This window comes from Cibotium barometz, chromosome 11 (genome assembly GCF_041138505.1).
Source record: "Cibotium barometz isolate CiBa-2024 chromosome 11, ASM4113850v1, whole genome shotgun sequence".
NCBI classification, from domain to species: Eukaryota; Viridiplantae; Streptophyta; class Polypodiopsida; order Cyatheales; family Cibotiaceae; genus Cibotium; species Cibotium barometz.
The window spans coordinates 6,824,721-6,842,416 of NC_141056.1; the positions used below are offsets into that span (position 1 = coordinate 6,824,721).

The window sequence follows — 17,696 nt, forward strand, 5'->3', positions numbered from 1 at the left end:
GTTTTTTCCTCGTTTTTTGTACTTTCTTTTCATACTTTCTTTTCATACTTGTAGAGAGCTTCGTCTCTTTCCTTTGAGCTTACCACAATCTCTCTCACACTCTACACCATTGTGTTCTTGTCTGTGTATGTAAGTCCAACTCTCCGTTCTATGTGAGCCAACATCTACAAACTCTTGAGCTTTTCTTTTTCATTTTAGCTATGTGTTCACTATGTTTTGAAGTACTCTATAAACTTAAGTATGAAATGTGGAGGTCTTTACTTTATAAGAGGAGCAAAATCTCTCTCTCTCTCTCTCTATATATATATATACATATATATATAGACACACATGTATGTATGTATATATATGTCTTGAAAACCTTGCTATAACAAAAATAAAAGATCACTACATATAGCTAGATAAGTAGCGTGATATAGAGCTAGAAAATTCTTTGCGAAATGAATAGGACTCTGAAAGGGTCTTCATGGATTGTAGAGTGTCAAACTCCATAAATGGTGGACGGTGAAGTGGCCTCTCTCTCTCTCTCTCTCTCTCTCCTCTCTCTCTATAGACAAACATGTATGTATGTATTTATGTATATATATATACGCATACATACGACGTTGTGGGTCTTGAAAACCTCGCTATAAAAAAAATAAGAGATAGTTATATACGTAGCGTGATACAGAGACAGAAAATTCTTTGCGAAAAAAATAGGACTCTGAAAGGGTCGCCCTGTAATCTTTGAAATTAGGGTTAACATTAAACCTGGTGCTTGTTTAGTGTAGGTTTTCTTCAATTGCGTGGGGGATTCTTTCAGCCCATATTCGGAGGTCTTCTCTCTGCGAATACACGATTTCAGTCCGCATATCCTGAGGTCTTCTCTACAGTTTCCTGTAAAAAAGGATAGAGTTTCTGTGAGTTTAATAAGCTAAGGGTATCAAGTAAAGGGCACAGAGTCAGGGGTCAGGTCTGTTTTTCCTCATCAAGGACAGTGTTTTCATACAATTCACAAACGAAATTTTCCCCTAATCAAGGAAAGGCCTTTCATCAATTGTTTCTCATCACAAAGGGTTTGCCTTGTACATTTTAGGTTACATGGCATTGCAATGGAGGTCTTTGCATCGATCTGGCGGTGTAGCTGATGATGCGTGGTATGAAGTCGCACCTTCTCATGTGGCAACAACAAAGCTTTCAGGTATTTGTAGCTCTTCAAGCCCTGGTGCAGGTGACACCGTGACTTCACATGGTCCTGGACATGGTACCATGGCCAGGAGCGTGTCTGCCTCTGGGACTGCTTTCTTGGACCTTCCGCCAGCCCTTATTGCGGAGGTTTTCAAGCATTTGGATGCCCGAGAACTCAGTGTGATTTCTTGTGTTTGCTCCCTTTTCCGTGGATTGTCGTCCGACAGTCACGGGTGGAAGGATTTTTATTGTGAGAGATGGGGAAGCCTGGCTCCTAGCACATCCAAGGATGCATCTTCTGTGCTCTCTCAAAAGACATGGAGGGATTTGTATGTTGCTAGAGAAGCCAGAAGCAAAGCATTTTTGGGCAGATTTCAGACCAACATGATGAACGGCCATACCAAAGCTGTTCGGTGTGTCCGCCTGCTCTCACCGGCGAACCTCATTTTTACAGCTGGATATGATTCTATTCTCAGGATATGGGATCTGGAAGAATGTTTACCAGTTACTTGGTCACGACCGCTTGGCAACACCGTGCGGGCTATAGCAGTAGACATGAAAATGCTGGTGGTGGGGGGGACAGATGCTAAAGTCAGAGTCTGGAGAGCAGTGCCAGATCTTTTTCATGTATTTGATGTCGCAGGTGTGGTTCAAGGCGCTTCAGACATAGTACTCTCTGGACATGATGGGCCGATCACAAGTCTGGGTTTGGATGAGACGAGAATCTGCAGCGGCTCATGGGACATGACAGTAAAGGTTTGGGATCGTGATACATTGGTGTGCATCAGAACATTGAATCATAGGGATTGGGTTTGGGCAGTTTCTCTTAGGAGCCAGAGACTGGTCACAACTTCAGGTAGTGATGTGTACAGCTGGGATGTTGAGACAGGCAAGTGTCTGCGAGTCAGAACAGGCGCACACAGTGGCCAAGCTTATGCAGTGGAATGTAACAGGTCAGGGCATTTTGTGTTTTCTGGTGGTGAGGATGGGATCATACGCATGTACGAAGACAAGGCATTGCACAGAAGATGCTCAGCAGGAACTGCAAATGCACATGACAGTCCAAGCAGTGAACCGGTTGCCTATTGGCAACCTCATTCTGGACCTGTGTATGCCTTGGCTTTTGAAGACCCATGGCTTGTTTCGGCCTCAGGGGATGGATCACTTGCAATGATGGATGCCAGGAAGATAATGAAGAGAACCAGTGATCATGGAAGGCTAGGAGGTGGATATTCAAGTGGCAAGGCAAAGCACAGTTGGGTGCCACGGGCAGTGGTGTCTACAGATGCTGAGCCACCACAGCGCATGCTGTTTGGTTCTAATCAAATCTTTTATTCTGTGGATGTTGGAGTGGATAGGATAGTGAGTGCAGGAGAGGAACAGATAGTGAGAGAGTGGGATTTCTCCCATGCTCTCGAGATAGAGCAACGGGTGCAGGCATACCGAACTGTTCGGCTTGATCAGCGTTTGAAGCGAAAGCAAGCTCAACACAAAGGTAAGCAGGATAATGGGGTGTGTAATATAACTGCAAAGAAGGATGCTACCATAGAGAAAGCTTCAGTGTGGCAGAGGAGGGGTATTAAGCTGAAGGCTTAGAGGGTGGCAAAACAAATTTGGAAACTCTATGTTTGGTTTTATTTTATTTGATGTGAGTAGATGGTCTGATGCTTTGCGGGTAGATCCACATTTTTTTTTTGTAAGCTTAACCTGAATGGGCCAGTGTGGATAGGCCACTCCTTTTTATTTATCTCTGGCCCTCTCCTCCTCTTCACAGCAGTTAAAGAGCCCCATTTTATAATGTCGTATTTATTCCAGATATTAAGATTTTTAAAAAAACTGCAATGTGCAGTTTAATCTCTATTTAAGGGAGACAATCTTTGACTCCTTGGTTATGGCATTTCTGATTGAAGCTCTCCATTCAGCCTTCACTAAGGTGATCACATTAATATTTTTGATGCACTGAACCAGAGTCTTACAATAGTTGCTAGGCATTTTATGAAACATGTTACCAAAACACATCATAATGTTTAGTACCTCTGCCATTTTCCATTATGAGAAACAAAGCTTTGGCACTCTAAACTGTATTTAAGATTTGAATTAAGTTACAAAAAGAGAGTCTAGAGGTCAAATTCACTACACAATGCCTTTCCCTTTTTGATGTGGGTTTTTACAAGGACTAAACACTTGCAAACGACAGGACAAGGAGCAGTATATATATTCTTTTTTCTTTTCTAATGTGGCAAGTTTTTATTTATTGAAAAGCACACCCTACTAGATGGGTATGAAATGAATGTTTTGGAGTTGTTATAAGTTATGTGTGAATACATCATGTGGTTGTGGCTTAAATCAATCATTCTTGCATGTATTGGATATCTTTCATTGTTGATCAAATGGTTTGCATTTGTCAAAGACGGATATAGTTTGACTAATTACTCATTTATGAGGTTTGCTCTTGGTGGAATAATTACTCAACAATGATATTATACGTTCTTATGAGTAGAAAGATGGCATTACCTTTATCAATGCAAATGAATGGTATAAGCTGTTGAGATGTCAAGCTCAACACGAGTTGACACGACTTGTTCGAGTGATTGTTTCACCTTTACACCACTGTTGCGTTTAGTAGTTGACACGACATATCTTCGTCAGTAATTCTACAGTTGGACTACACTTACCTAGTCCAATCAAGTTATGGCATACTTATCTTGTCAGATCACCTACTTAGTAGTGTGTGTACATTATGGACCGCTTGTACGTAGTACTCTAGTACTTATGTTGGTTTTTCATTTATTTTTTGTAAATCTCTTTTGAGAGTAACAAGAAGAAGAAGATTTTAGCCTTCCATCTTTGTGTGTGTCCTCGACATTGTTGTGAGAGTGTATGTGTGCTTGCAAGAGCTCAAGCTCTTTCTCTTCTTTCAATCTTTTCATAGTATCAGAGCTTGGTTCAGGCTAAGGAGCTGAGTGGCCAAGCAAAGGAAGCTGTAAAGTCAAAGGAAGTGATACACAGGTACGAGCATCATCATCTCTTTCTCTTCTTGTCTTAATACGATATCCCTTGGGTAGCTCTGGGAGCTACATATCTCCGATTGAGGAGTTGTCTTCACAGGTGCAAAGGTACCTATATTGTGCGTAGTACCTTGTATTGAAATTTTACAGTCATATTTACATTTCAGGTGTGTTTTGGCCTCTGTTTGGTCCACTACAAGGTGTTTTCGAGCACTTCTAAGAAGTTTTAGTTTGACATTGTCTCTGTCTAAACTCTGGTTATTACAATGCAGTAGTGCATTTTAGATGTGCAAACAGTGATTGTATTTGTATTACTGATTGTGGGTGTATGTACGTATACTCTGGTCATGTGTTGTGAAATATAGATTGTACAGAAGTACCGCTTTACAGGAGTTATAGTAGATACTGTTGTGTTAGAGGTTGCATACAGAAATTGTCTGTTTGTCGATTTTTGGTTGTTACAAGTAAAGATATCTGACAACATCAATCAAATTGTTAGTGGAAAGCTTAACAAGAACAACTTCTGTGTTCATGAAAGTTTAGAATAACCAATTTCCTGATGGAAAAAGAATTTTGGGACTATATTGAAAGAGATAATAAAGGGCCTCTGAAATTTCTTGAAGCGAACACTACTCCAGTAGAGATAAAGGTGTTCAAAGACTAGAACCAAGGTGCAAGGAAAGTTATGTATTGGCTTTCAATCAGTGTGAGAGATACTATGATAGGGCATAATACAGGATGTCAACACTCCAGTAGTTGCATGGCAAAGCTTGGTGAAGATAGTCTAGACAAACACAAAAGCGAGGAAGTTGCAGCTAAAACATGAGCTGCATACAGTGGAGAAGAAGAACGTGTCAATGAGTATGAATTGAAGATTAAAGGTATTATCGAATCCCTGGGATCTATTAATGTCTCAATAAAAGATGACGCCTTGGTGTGAGCGTATGTTTGAATACGCTTGGCAACGAATACAAGCCATTCAATACCTCTATTGTTATAAGAGAGAATGTTCCCAACTTTTGAAATTTGGTATCTATGTTAATCGTAGAAGAGAAGTCTTTCAGTGAAGACTCTTCTAAGCAAGAACACTTTAGAACAAGCCTTCTACTAAAATTCAAGTAGAGATAGTGGTCACACTCGAGGCCAAGGTGGCGGCCATTTTGGAAATCAGAATTATGGACAACACACAGTTCAATGATTCGCATCAGCAGCAGCAGCAAACACACACAAGTGGAAGAGGCCAGTCTTTTCAAGGCAGAGGGAGCCAGAGAGGTTGAGGCAATTAGCAAAGACATCAATCGGGATTAGGTTCAAAGGATTACTTTTATTGTGACAAACACACACAAGTGGAAGAGGCCAGTCTCAAGGCAGGGGGAACCAGAGAGGTCGAGGCAATTAGCAAAGATAGCAATCGCGATTAGGTTCAAAGGATTACTTTTATTGTGACAAACCAGGTCACTTTGTATAGTAGAATGTCGGAAGAAGCAGAGTGGCATAAAAAGTGGTACGTTACAGTAAAACAATTATGCATCTTCAAGCAAGCAAGCTGAAGATAGTACAAGCATTTATTTATCATGCAACACATGTTGAGTTCGGTGACCACAGATGCAACAAATGCTGATGATGTATGGTATCTGGATTCAGGAGCCTCTAACCACAAGACCTATCATGGTAATGGTTTAGAGATGTCAAAAATCTAGAAAAATCAAGTTATGTAGAGATAGGGGATCGCATAGCTTATCCTATTGCTCACATTGGGAATGTGCCAATGGCTATGCAAGATGGTAAGATGAGGTACTTGACTGATATACTTTATATGCCTAACATAGCAAAGAATTTTGTTTCTGTTTGTAGGCAAATGATTGAGCAGGGTTTGCATGTACGCTTTAACCTTGAGGAATGCTATGTTGAGAACTTCAACAATAAATGTCGTTTGGTTACAAATGGCAAAAGAGTGGGCAAAATGTTTACTTTGGATGTAAGTATAACTGAGGTGACAGATACTATGTTTGCACAAGGTGTAGGTGTTGTGGCTAATATAGATATCTAGCACAAACATATTGCTCATGTGAATGAGCAGCGCCGCCGCGATTAAAGTCTATACAGAATTCAGAAATTGCTATAGGTTTGCCATAGTTTAAGGTGGATGGAATACATAAAGTATGTGAAGCATGTCAGTTTGGAAAGAAAACAAAGAGTGTGGTTTCGCATGACAGCAATGTAAGTAAGAGAGCACTTGATGTGGTGCACTCAGATATATGGGGGCTGACAAAGATGGCATCAATGGGAGGATGTTGTTACTATGTATCTTTCATTGATGACCACACAAGGAAGGTGTAAGAGAAAAGTGAAGTGTTTACTCACGTTCAGAATTTTAGAATGTTGGCCGAAAAGCAAATAGGTTTGCAGGTTAAGTGTGAGGGCAAAAGGACGAAAGGACCAGATGTACGAGAGATCAGAGTAAAACAACACAGCATGAAATATGTGAGTGAGTCTATATATAATGGTGAGTGAACATATGTACAAGAGCCCACTAATGTGAGGTGACTCTGAGTAGAAAGACCAGTGTAGAAGCAGAGATGATGTCGGAGCTGAAGCATGGTCGATGACGAAGGCTCGCGTTGATGTGAGGTAAAGCACTCCGAGAGGTAGTCGATGTCAAAAGCATGGTCGATGACGAAGGCTCGCGTTGATGTGAGGTAAAGCACTCCGAGAGGTAGTCGATGTCAAAGGCTTGCATCGGTGGAAGCAGAGGCACTCTGAGGTGGTAGTGGTAGCGAAAGTTGAGGCGATACAGGCTCTGGTGACAAGGGTGCTGTTATACCTGAGGTGGTAGATGAAGAGTAGAGAGGGCTACCATCCCGAGTGGTGGTGGTGCAAGCTCTGATGACAAGAGTGCTGCAAGACCTAAAGGGTGTAGGATCTAATGACAAGGGTGTTGCGTGTACCTGAGGGGTGTAAGCTCTAGTGACAAGGGTGTTGCATACCTGAGGGGTGTAAGCTCTAGTGACAAGGGTGTTGCATACCTAAGGGGTGGTGAGGAGCAGAGAGGGTTATTATCCTGAGTGGTGCAAGCTCTGGTGACACGGGTGTTGCGTACCTAAGGTGGTAAGGGTACAAAGAGGGTTGTCGTCCCGAGTGGTGCAAGCTCTGGTGACACAGGTGCTCGTACCTGAGGTGGTGTCAATGGTGAAGATAAGTAGAGGGTGGGTTGCCATCCTGATGGTGTGATGTAGCAGAGAGTGGGCTGTGGTCCCAATGGTGAGAGCTGAAGAAAAAACTTGAAGTGCTCTATGTATAATAGAGAGAGCTAATGTCCCATGAGCTGGATAAAATGCTGATATGCTAATGTAAGCGCTAATGTAAACACTGATGATGTGCTGATGCTTATAAGAGCTGATGTATGTTAATGTAAAACATTGATGTAAGCACTGATGTATGCTGATGTAAACTGCTCATGTAAGCGTTGATGTATGCTGATGTAAAACACTGATGAAGTGCTAATGTATGCTGATGTAAAATGCTGATGAAGTGCTGATGTGTATGCTGAAGTAAAATGCTGATGAATTGCTGATGTAAGCATTGAATGTACTGATGTGAGTGCTGATGTGAATGTAGAGGTAAAACGTTGATGTAAGCACTGAGTGTAGTAGAGGGCTACTGTCCCACGGTGTGGCCTGTAGAGCAGAGAGTGGGCTGTTGTCATGTGATGAGGCCAGATGAGAAAACATTGAGGTGCTATCTTGTCAAGCGAAGATGATGAAGCTATGTGGTGTAGAGCCCAGAATCAAGCATATGAAGTGGTACCAGATATGATCAATGATGGTACACCATGGTGAATAATGAGGCAAGGCTATATATATAGTGGGGGACTGCTGGTTGGACAGCCTAAAGGCTGTCGGCCACCAGCAGCAGCAAAGACATAAAATCCCTAAATAAAACCAAAAATCCTAGAAAAAATCCCCTTTTTAGGGCTGGGTAAAATGTTGTTTTCACACATTAAGTGCGTAAGGACGGATGGAGGGGGAGAGGACTTCTCCAATGAGTTCAATGAGTACTTGAGAAAGCATGGAATTCAGAGGCAATTCACATGTAAGTACACTTCGCAGCAAAATGGTGTTGCTGATGAGAGGAAGAATAGGCACATTGAAGAGGTTGCTCGTATACTGATGGAGGGCTCTCTTGATCCAGTCAATGGCTAAGAAGGGATCACAATCATTGCCCTCTATCAGTGGGTCTATTAATAGACCATGGAGTGGCAGGCTGCATCAAAAAATCAGTCTTGTAGGTTTAGTAAGTGCATCACATAAAGAGAAAGAGAAGGTTAATGAGTCTCTTGGTATGCTTGACATTTCAATAGGGCATTCATATGTTAATAGAGAGTCTAGTGGCTCAGAGCAGAGCCCTGATGATGAGGAGTTTGGGATTCCAGCTATATTAGGACACTAGTGTAAGAAAGGCTAAGGCAACCGCAAGGACACCATGGATAGATCTAGGACCATACAGGTTGGGTAGGGTCAAAAACCCTATTCAAAGATTGACATTATGATGGTTATGCAGCCATTATGGTTACATGGAAAAGGTTGTGCAGAAAATTGAACCCATATGTTTTGAGGATTCTATTAGGGATGTACATTGGAAGAAAGCCATAGATGAAGAAATGGTTGCATTGGATACAAATAAGACATGGGAATTGGTGCCTTTGTCTAATGGTAAAAAGGCCATTAGATGTAAGTGGGTCTACAAAGTGAAGAACAACTCATTAGTAGGTACACGGTGAGGTTGGTTTACCAAAGGTTGTGCTCAGACCTTTGGCATTGATTATGAGGAGACATTCAATCCCTTTGCCAAGATGGAAACCGTGAGAGTTGTTACTACAACGGTGGCTATGTCAAAAGGTTGGAACATATTAGATGGATGTAAAGAATGCGTTCTTGCATCGTAAGTTATAAGAAGAAGTATATTTGGACCACCACCCAGACTATGTGTGCAAGCTCCCTAAAGCCTTATATGGCTTGAAGCAGGCACCAAGAGCATGGCATGATAAGATTGTACAATATCTTATCACCATTAGCTTTCATATGGCAGATGTTGATCATTCACTCTATATGTAAAAGAGTGATAAGGGGATTGTGGTCACAACACCATCTATGTGGATGCCTTGATTTTTGGGGATGACAATGAAGAGGATGATGAGAATGTAAAAGGTATTCTCAAGAAGAATTTTGACATGAAAGATTTGAGTGACTTGAGATACTTTCTTGGCATTAAGATCATCAGGACGCTTGAGGGCATATGGCAGAGACAGTATGCAGCATTGGGCATGTTGTCCAAATATGGTATGGTTGCTTGTAATCCCATTTTTGTACCATTGGATCAAAATGGCAAGCTAAGTGCAAACATAGGTGAGATTTTGGAGAATGCACAGGAAGATAGTGGGCAGTTGATCTACATGATGATCACCAGGCCAGACATAAACTACACAATTCGGTTGGAGAGCCATTTTATATAGGTTCTTCAAAAGCTACATTTGGATAGTGTGAGGTACACACTACGCTACTACGTGAGGTCTAGAAGAGTACCCCTTTATGTATCATGAAGGGACATGTAGCCTAGCGGCGCGATTGGTTGTTAATTAAAAACCTGCAATCATGAGTTCATAGTTCTCTTTTCTCTTTAAAACATTAGAAGAGTTTAATTTGAAACAATTTTAGGACTTCAAAGTCTAGATATTGATCTTGCCAAGGTTGGGTAATTAATAGGAGAGGTGTACATAGAGCTATAAAAGATAATAAGAAATAAAAAAGTATTGATACTTAGTAGAAAAAGAATGAAGGTAATTTGAACCAATCAGTTTATTGCTCAAGCACTGCTTGCTTATGTCTATATATTGTCGACAAGGCATAGGATATTAGCCCTAGTGCATGTTTCTCTTGGAGTGTTGCCATCACATAAAAGCTGAAACTCCAATAAGGCCTAGCAAGGATGGCTCCAATCATTGCGGATGATTTACGATGTGGTGTATCTTGAGGAGTTGAACTTTGAAGAGTTGAGTACTTATTTATGGGATGCCAATGGAGAAATTTATGTATTATGTGCATGCATACATACATATATGCATACATGTATGTGTATATATATGTATATGTAAATGTTTATGTGTATGTATATCATTTTCTTCATCAAGAGAAGCAAAAGTAGCATTTCATTAGAAAGTAACACATGGTAGACCCTATATATATATATATATAATGTATTGTATGCATACATGTTTATATACATACATGTGTGTCTGTGTGTGTTAATGTGCATATATATCTTTTGCCTCATTAAAAGAAGCAAAATTAATCTTTCATCATATATATATATATATATATATATATATATGTATGTATGTATGAATGTATGTATGTATGTGTCACGTGAACACCCATGCCATTGCATAAACCTCAGCATGAATAGCATAATACTTGTTTACGATAACATTAAAGGCTTAGCATAGAGCATCTACACCAGTGGTGGTAGCAAGTCGATATCAATGTATGCACATATGGGATGCACATTAGGACATGAGGACCCGGTCAACCAACTTCCGTGCAGGTTGACCATACAGCAATTTCCATATTTTTGGTTTCTCCAAGACTGGCGGACAACAACTCAAACGGTCGACCGACCTATAGCCCATCAATGTATATAAGCACAAGTCATCATTTGCATTATCATGAATCACCTTTTGAAGTAGTAAATAGATAGTAGAAGCATGTAACAGGCCAAAGGTCACCCTATTGGTGGGTAGACCAAGGGCCGAGAATATGTGCAAACTTTTAAGTCACCTTTTTGTACCATAATACGAGAAAACCTTGACACCAAATACTCTCTATCTCTCTTCTCTCCTCTATCTTAATCATGTTTTTTCAACATCTTGTTCTTAATCAGGCTTAGGGCTATGGATCAATACAGCAAGGCTTCCGCGCATAATGCAACAGTATGTATGTATACATGCATGCATGCATGCATGTATGTATGTGGGTCTATGCATGATGCAGTGGTATTAAAAACTATTGTCCTTCTTCACTTAATATATTCACTTTAATCCAAATTTTGATTATTATATTTTGTAGGGCTCCCTTCAATCTTGAAAATTTCAAAAGCTAGATTTCCACTCTACTTATAACACACTTGATGAATGTGGAAATTTCGACTCTGCTGATGTTGACACACTCTACAAATGTGGAAATTTTCAAATTTGTCTTTTTGTCACATTCTTTATTAGTACTAGTGGGCTAACCCCTGCTTCGCACTTGTATAATTCCCAACTTGATATTTTTCAAATTCTTAAAGTAAAAGGATCCTACCTCTCCTTAAACCTCCAAATTGCCTCCCGAACCTCTAAATTCTTGCCACATGGCAGCTTCATGGAACTCTTCCGCTTTATATAATATAGAGATATGAATCGTGAGCTCTCTCACACTCTATTCATCCATTTGTTTAGGGTTGCAAAGTTCTTTGTGCGTGGAATTTTCTTTTCCTATTGTGTGTTATAAAACATAATGTGGATTCAATTAGTGGGTCTAATAATAATCTTATGGAGTAATCTCTCTATCTATCATTCAGGCATTATAAGAAGACCCTTGTGTTTTGACTAGCATTTGTGATGAAGCTGTCATAGTTCAATTCTCCTAGAAGGTGAGCCATTAGCTCATGTGCCATTAAGTCATCTTCCAATATTTCAATTTCACCTCTACTATATTTAGTATGCTTCATAGGGATTTTTCCCTTCTCGTATTTGTATTTCACGATGGCATATCATTGCATATGAGTACAATTAACAAGGTGAATAATTTCATTCTAGAGGCAAGATATCTACTATGCCTTGTGTAAGAAGTAATGAAGAATGTAAATTTATTAAGGTCAATATTTTTTCAATTATGATTGTGATCATGGTCTAATTATTTGAGAGGAAGAGGGAGCGAGAGAGATAAGAACATGACAACATTACATCCTTAGGATCAAAAAATACCGCTTTCAATTACAGATAAAACCAAGTTTATTCACATACACCTTCTAAATACAACTCTTCTATCATAACTGTTTTTCAAAACATACAATAAACTGAGAACTGGACATAATTAATCAAAACAACAACAAACCCAAAATTTGCCAAGGCAATTAATACAAAAGACAAGGCGATCTATAGTTGAGACCACTTTATTCCAAAAAAGGTTATTACATGGGTTGCTGCAATCTAACATTGTTTAAAATTAAAAACATACCATAACTACCTATGGATCCTACACCTATGCACTTTTTTGGGTTGCTCTATTCTTTAACTCCTCTTATAAGGGCTCCTCCGTCTCTTTGGAAATATATCCAAAACTTTTCCAACTAGCAATGGCGCTTCCAATCTTCATGTTCCACATGAACAAATCTCTAGAATCAAGGCTCATCCGCTAGCATCTTCGTCCAAAGATTACGAGCCTTTGTCATGATTCTGAGATGTTATGTCGCATCTCTGCCCGTTTTGTTGCATAAATCTTTACAAACCCTTCATAGGGTTTCCTTCAAAGTATAGCTAGGACCATTAGAAGAAGCCATTAGAGATGAACAAAGGTTAGTTGATGGTAGTGAGGGTTGTAAGGAAGAGCACGATAGTGAGGGAGAGAAATACAATGAGAGAGGGAGGGAGGCAACAAGAGGAGAGAGGGAGGCAACAAGATTTGGAAGTGAGGATTAGAGTAAGAGGCAGGGGTCAAATTTATAGATACACAAAGTAAAAAGCAAAAAGGTGCTTTACATGGTTATCCACTAAATTTAGAAAAGTAGATGCATGGCTATCCTTTTTTATTTAAAAAAGTAAATGAATGGAATGAACATATGCAGCGGGGTCTAGCTGACTGGGTAGGTATAAGATTATCTACACCATCATCTTGTGGTTTAATTGCAAAAACTTTCAATCCAAAGTGAGGACATAATATTCCATCAAAATCATCAACTTTAGTAATATAAAAACGACCCTGTATAGTTTTAACAATAGGATCACTCTCCAAACCTCCCACAAAAATGTGAAAAGAAGTGTTCTCCATAGCAAGAAAAGCTCTCAGAAAACCAGCTCATAAACACAGAAGCTCTTAGAAAACCAGCTCACAAACACACTCACAAACACACAACAAACTGATGACAACGTATTCAAAATCTAAACACGAATTCTATACATATTAGAAAAAAAAATTAAAAATATAATCATTTTTAAAAAAATGATCATTATAAATAATGTCATTAATACATAAAATCTAAAATTTATTTTCAATAATTATACTATATAATAGATGCCTACATAACTAACTCTCATTTAATGATTATTCCATAACTAACTCCCATATAATGATTATTCCATAACTAACTCTCATATAATGATTAAATAACCTTTATATCTCTGTTGTGATCCGAATTTAAGCTATAACCTTTATGCCATCTCTTTTCATGATTCCATCCATTTTTATTTCAAGTAAAGAGTACATCCTTGTATTGTATAGTTCTTAAGCAATTGATTTCAACCCCAAGTAAAGATGTGCTTGAAAAGAGTGGGTGGTTAGGCATTGCTTGGAAAGAGTGGGTAGTTTAGGCACAACATCCTAGCATAAGAGAATGCATATGCAATGTCATATAAGAATAATGACCTTCAATCACCCCATGGCGTCGATGCTGGACAATAGCATCATACGTGTGATTGATAAATTAATTGAGAGAGAGAGAGAGAGAGAGAGAGAGAGAGAGAGAGAGAGAGAGAAGTATTAGTTGGTGGGGGGGGTCGCGCCCTTAGTGAGTCATGGTTCAACGTGAGGGGTCGCCCTTAGTTGGTGAACCCCCCCACCCACTAAGGTCCAGTTGCCCTTAGTTGGTTGGGAATGGAGGGATCGCCCATAGTTGGTGACCCTCCCCCACCCACTTAAGGGCTATGATCGCTCTTAAGTGGGTGGTGGGTCGCCCTTAAGTGGGTGGGGGGGTCTCCCACTAAGGGCGACCCCCCCCCCTAAACCCACTTAAGGGCGATAGTCTTCCTTAAGTGGGTGTGTGTGTGTGTGGGGGGGGGGTCACCCTTAGTTGGTGAACCCCCCCTCCCCCCCCACCAACTTAAGGGTGACCATCACCCTTAAGTGGGGGGGCGGGGTCGCCCACTAAGGGCGACCACCCACGTAAGGGTGACCGTCGCCCTTAAGTGGGTGGGGGGCGGGGTCGCTCCCACTAAGGGCACCCCCCCTCCTCCCCCAAACCACCCACTTAAGGGCGACCATTTCCTTTAAGTGGGCGGGGGGGAGCGGAGGAGGGGACGATTGCCCTTAGTTGGGGACCCCCTTCCCCCCCACCAATAACGAAGGGAAACCATCACCCTAGTTGGTGGGGGGGGTGGGACACTAAGGGCGACGGTCTCCCCCCAACAAAAAGGGTGAGTGGAGGGTGCACGCACCCTCCCCCCCCAGCAACGCGCCCCCCTGTAATGCGACAGCCACTCCTGTAGCCCTCCCCCCCAGCAACGCGCCCCCCTGTAATGCGACAGCCACTCTCCCTCCCCCCCTAAAGCTAAACGTGGCATCCCTCTCCCCTCTCTCTCTCTCTCTCTCTCTCTCTCTCTCTCCCTGTCTCCCTCCCCCTAAAGCAAAACGCGACAGCCCTCTCCCCTCCTAATAGAAAAAAGTCCCCTCCCCTCCTTAAAAACAAAACTCTCACCTCTCCCCCATAAAAGGATAGCCCCCTCTCCTTCTCTCTCACAAACTCTCTCCCTCCCTAAACCCTAAAAGAAAAGCCCTCTCCCTCTCCCTCTCTCTCTCTCTCTCTCTCTCTCTCTCTCTCTCTCTCTATTCCTTTTTCTCTCCTCTTTTATTCATTGTTTCTTCTCTTTCCTCTCTTCTTCTTTGTTTCTTCCTTCTTTCTCTTCTTTCAAAACTCTAATTTTTTTAATTTAATCTTTTTTCTCTATTTATATCTCCTCTATTTATATATATTACTTTTTTGCTCTATTTTTATTTTTTGCTTTCTTATATCTTTTAGGACTCTTTCTTCCTTGTTCAATCTCCTTCTTCTCCTGCTACTCCTACTGCTTCGTCCTCATGGCATCTCCCCAATTCCAAAGAGGTACACAGGTTTCCTTGATGTTCAGTGATACCAAGGTAGCTACTGGGACCTGTTTTGCATGTAGCCCCACTGTGGATACTGTCCATGGAATTGCTTTGCCGCTTGGTCATGTTGGCATGTCGATAGAAGATGTTGAAGTGGGAGAAGTTCCTCTTCCTTTTCCCCTCGAAGATGGTGATATCAAAAAGTTAAATCAAACCAAAAGATACATCATTATGTGGCCAGCCAGAGATTATGTAAGTCTTATTTTATCTCTCTCCACCTTTCCAATTATGCTCTTTTTTAGTGATTTTTTGAGAGCAATCTATCTTGTATATGTCGATGTGTTTAGATTTTTATAAACACATCAAAGGAAATCCCACATCCAAAGTGTAAAAACATGTAAAGAGCACACCTACCAGGCATGCAAGCCAAGAAGTGACAAGTACCAAGAAGAGGAAGAAAGCGCAAGAGGAAGATGATGATTGAAGTCCTCCTCGAAGGAATCCAAGTTGAGTTGCTAAGTCTTCAAAGAAACGTGCTTTTTCAAAAACCATTAAAGAAACTAAGAAAGTAGGAGAGGTAGATGAGGGAATTGAAAAGAAGGCGAGAATGAAGAGGGTTTCATGGTGACTCATGGTTTAGAAGTCCTACAAGATAGTCTTAACAGAGTGAAGGTAATTGTCAACCACTTTTTACCAAATCTTACATAAAGTATCTTTTGTATTACCAAGCATAATGTGTGTGTGTGTGTGTGTGTGTGCATTGCACGTGGTGAAATCCACTCCTTTGCCACCTATTCCCCTGGGCAAACTTGTGCCTAACTCCTCTATATGAACAGTGCAGTTTAGGTACAAGAAGCTGGCAAGGGAATTTTATACGAATGGCTATGTTGCCGATAGATGCAGGTTCATTTGCTCCATCTCCTCATCCCATAATCCTGTTAGAGAAGTGACTCAAGATAATGTTATTGCATGGGATGACATCTGGCGATTGAAAAATGAGGAGTTCGAGAATATGATCAAAGGCATGGAGTGGGAATTCATGAGCAACAAGATGTTGTATGTGTGGGACAGAAATTATTGAGTTGTGGCGGCATGGATGGAAGAGATTAATAAATGTGAGTCTACTTGAATTACCTACTTTTTGAATGCAGTCTTTTGTTTTATAAAATAGTTTTGGGACTAATTAGATTTGCACTAACTATAGCATTCAAGAATGTTGCACATCAAGACATCCTTGTGTGTTGATGCTATCCTTATTGAACTCAATGAGGATAGCGAGGGGGAGGTTCTCATAGTGATATCTTGCTTAAAAGGTAAGAGAATATATGTTTTAAAACTCTTTAAATTAGGAATATTTGACGTACTATGTTTCAATCTTTCATCACATGACCTTAAATTTTGTGTTGCCATAGGATGAATGAAGTGGGCTATGTTTCTTCTTCCCTTGTGGACAAAGTGTGCCTCATTAGGGCACTTCGGCTGGCAAACAAAGAAACAATTATGAAGCACACTAGAGAGATGAACAAGGCATGGATAGATAAGCATGCCTTGACACATAAAAAAAGGGCCACCCATCTTGGTATAGCTGCAAGCTTTCGGAACTTTACCAAATAGTATTCTAGGTAAACCTTCAATATTTAGACACTTGCAATATATGATTAACATTTGCATATCATCTACTAATGTATTGTAATTTGTGAATAATAGGATAAGTACCTCGTAGCCCCCCAAGATATTGACCCCCTAGTAAATAGTTTGCTTGCACAAGAGTTTGAACACAGAAATGGAGAACGACATTTTATAAAGATGAAAGAAAGTGGAGGCATGCTACAAGGCGGCTGGCAGTGATTGCAAACCCTGCACAAGGGGAAGGTTTCTTTGAGTAAGAAATCCTACACTATTTCCTCTGTCTATTTTGTAGGCAATAACATTTTATGGTTTTAATGTTGCGGTTTAATTTTGGTGTTGTGTTGCAGCAGATGACTAGTGCAAGTTGATTGGGATAAGAAACTGGATTGTTTGACACAGAGGATAGGCTATACATCTTAGCAACAACTAGCTCGTTTGCCAAATGACCACAACTAGCTCGTTTGCCAAATGACCACAAAGTATAAATTTTAGATATCTTGATTGATGGCAATTTATAGAGGTTAAAGGATTCCTAAAAGTATGTAATAATTACTTTCCCTATCTTCTTGATATTTACAAAGTACTCTATTTTGTTTGAATAACAATTTCAATGGCAACGCAACAAATGCAAATTTATTCAGGGATTGGCTTTGAAGGGGTCATATGGCATGAGATTGGAGTGCAGGGTGTAGCCATCCTTGTAGAAATATTAAAAAAGTACAAGTTAATTTTTTCAAATACATTCCTGGATGACCTCGCAAATCTTAAGAGACTGTAA

At 40.4% G+C, this 17,696-nt stretch overlaps 1 pseudogene across 2 annotated transcripts; it reads left to right on the forward strand.

The window, feature by feature from the left end:
* The first annotated feature begins 635 nt into the window (after positions 1-635).
* On the forward strand, positions 636-3,005 carry LOC147633702 (F-box/WD-40 repeat-containing protein At5g21040 pseudogene; annotated as a pseudogene). 2 transcript variants are annotated; one of them, XR_015266898.1, is made up of 2 exons: positions 636-952; positions 1,076-3,005. The product of XR_015266898.1 is annotated as an F-box/WD-40 repeat-containing protein At5g21040 pseudogene, transcript variant X1 (transcript). The 2 variants fall into 2 exon arrangements; XR_015266899.1 differs by having other exon boundaries at positions 636-859.
* The last annotated feature ends 14,691 nt before the right edge of the window (positions 3,006-17,696 follow it).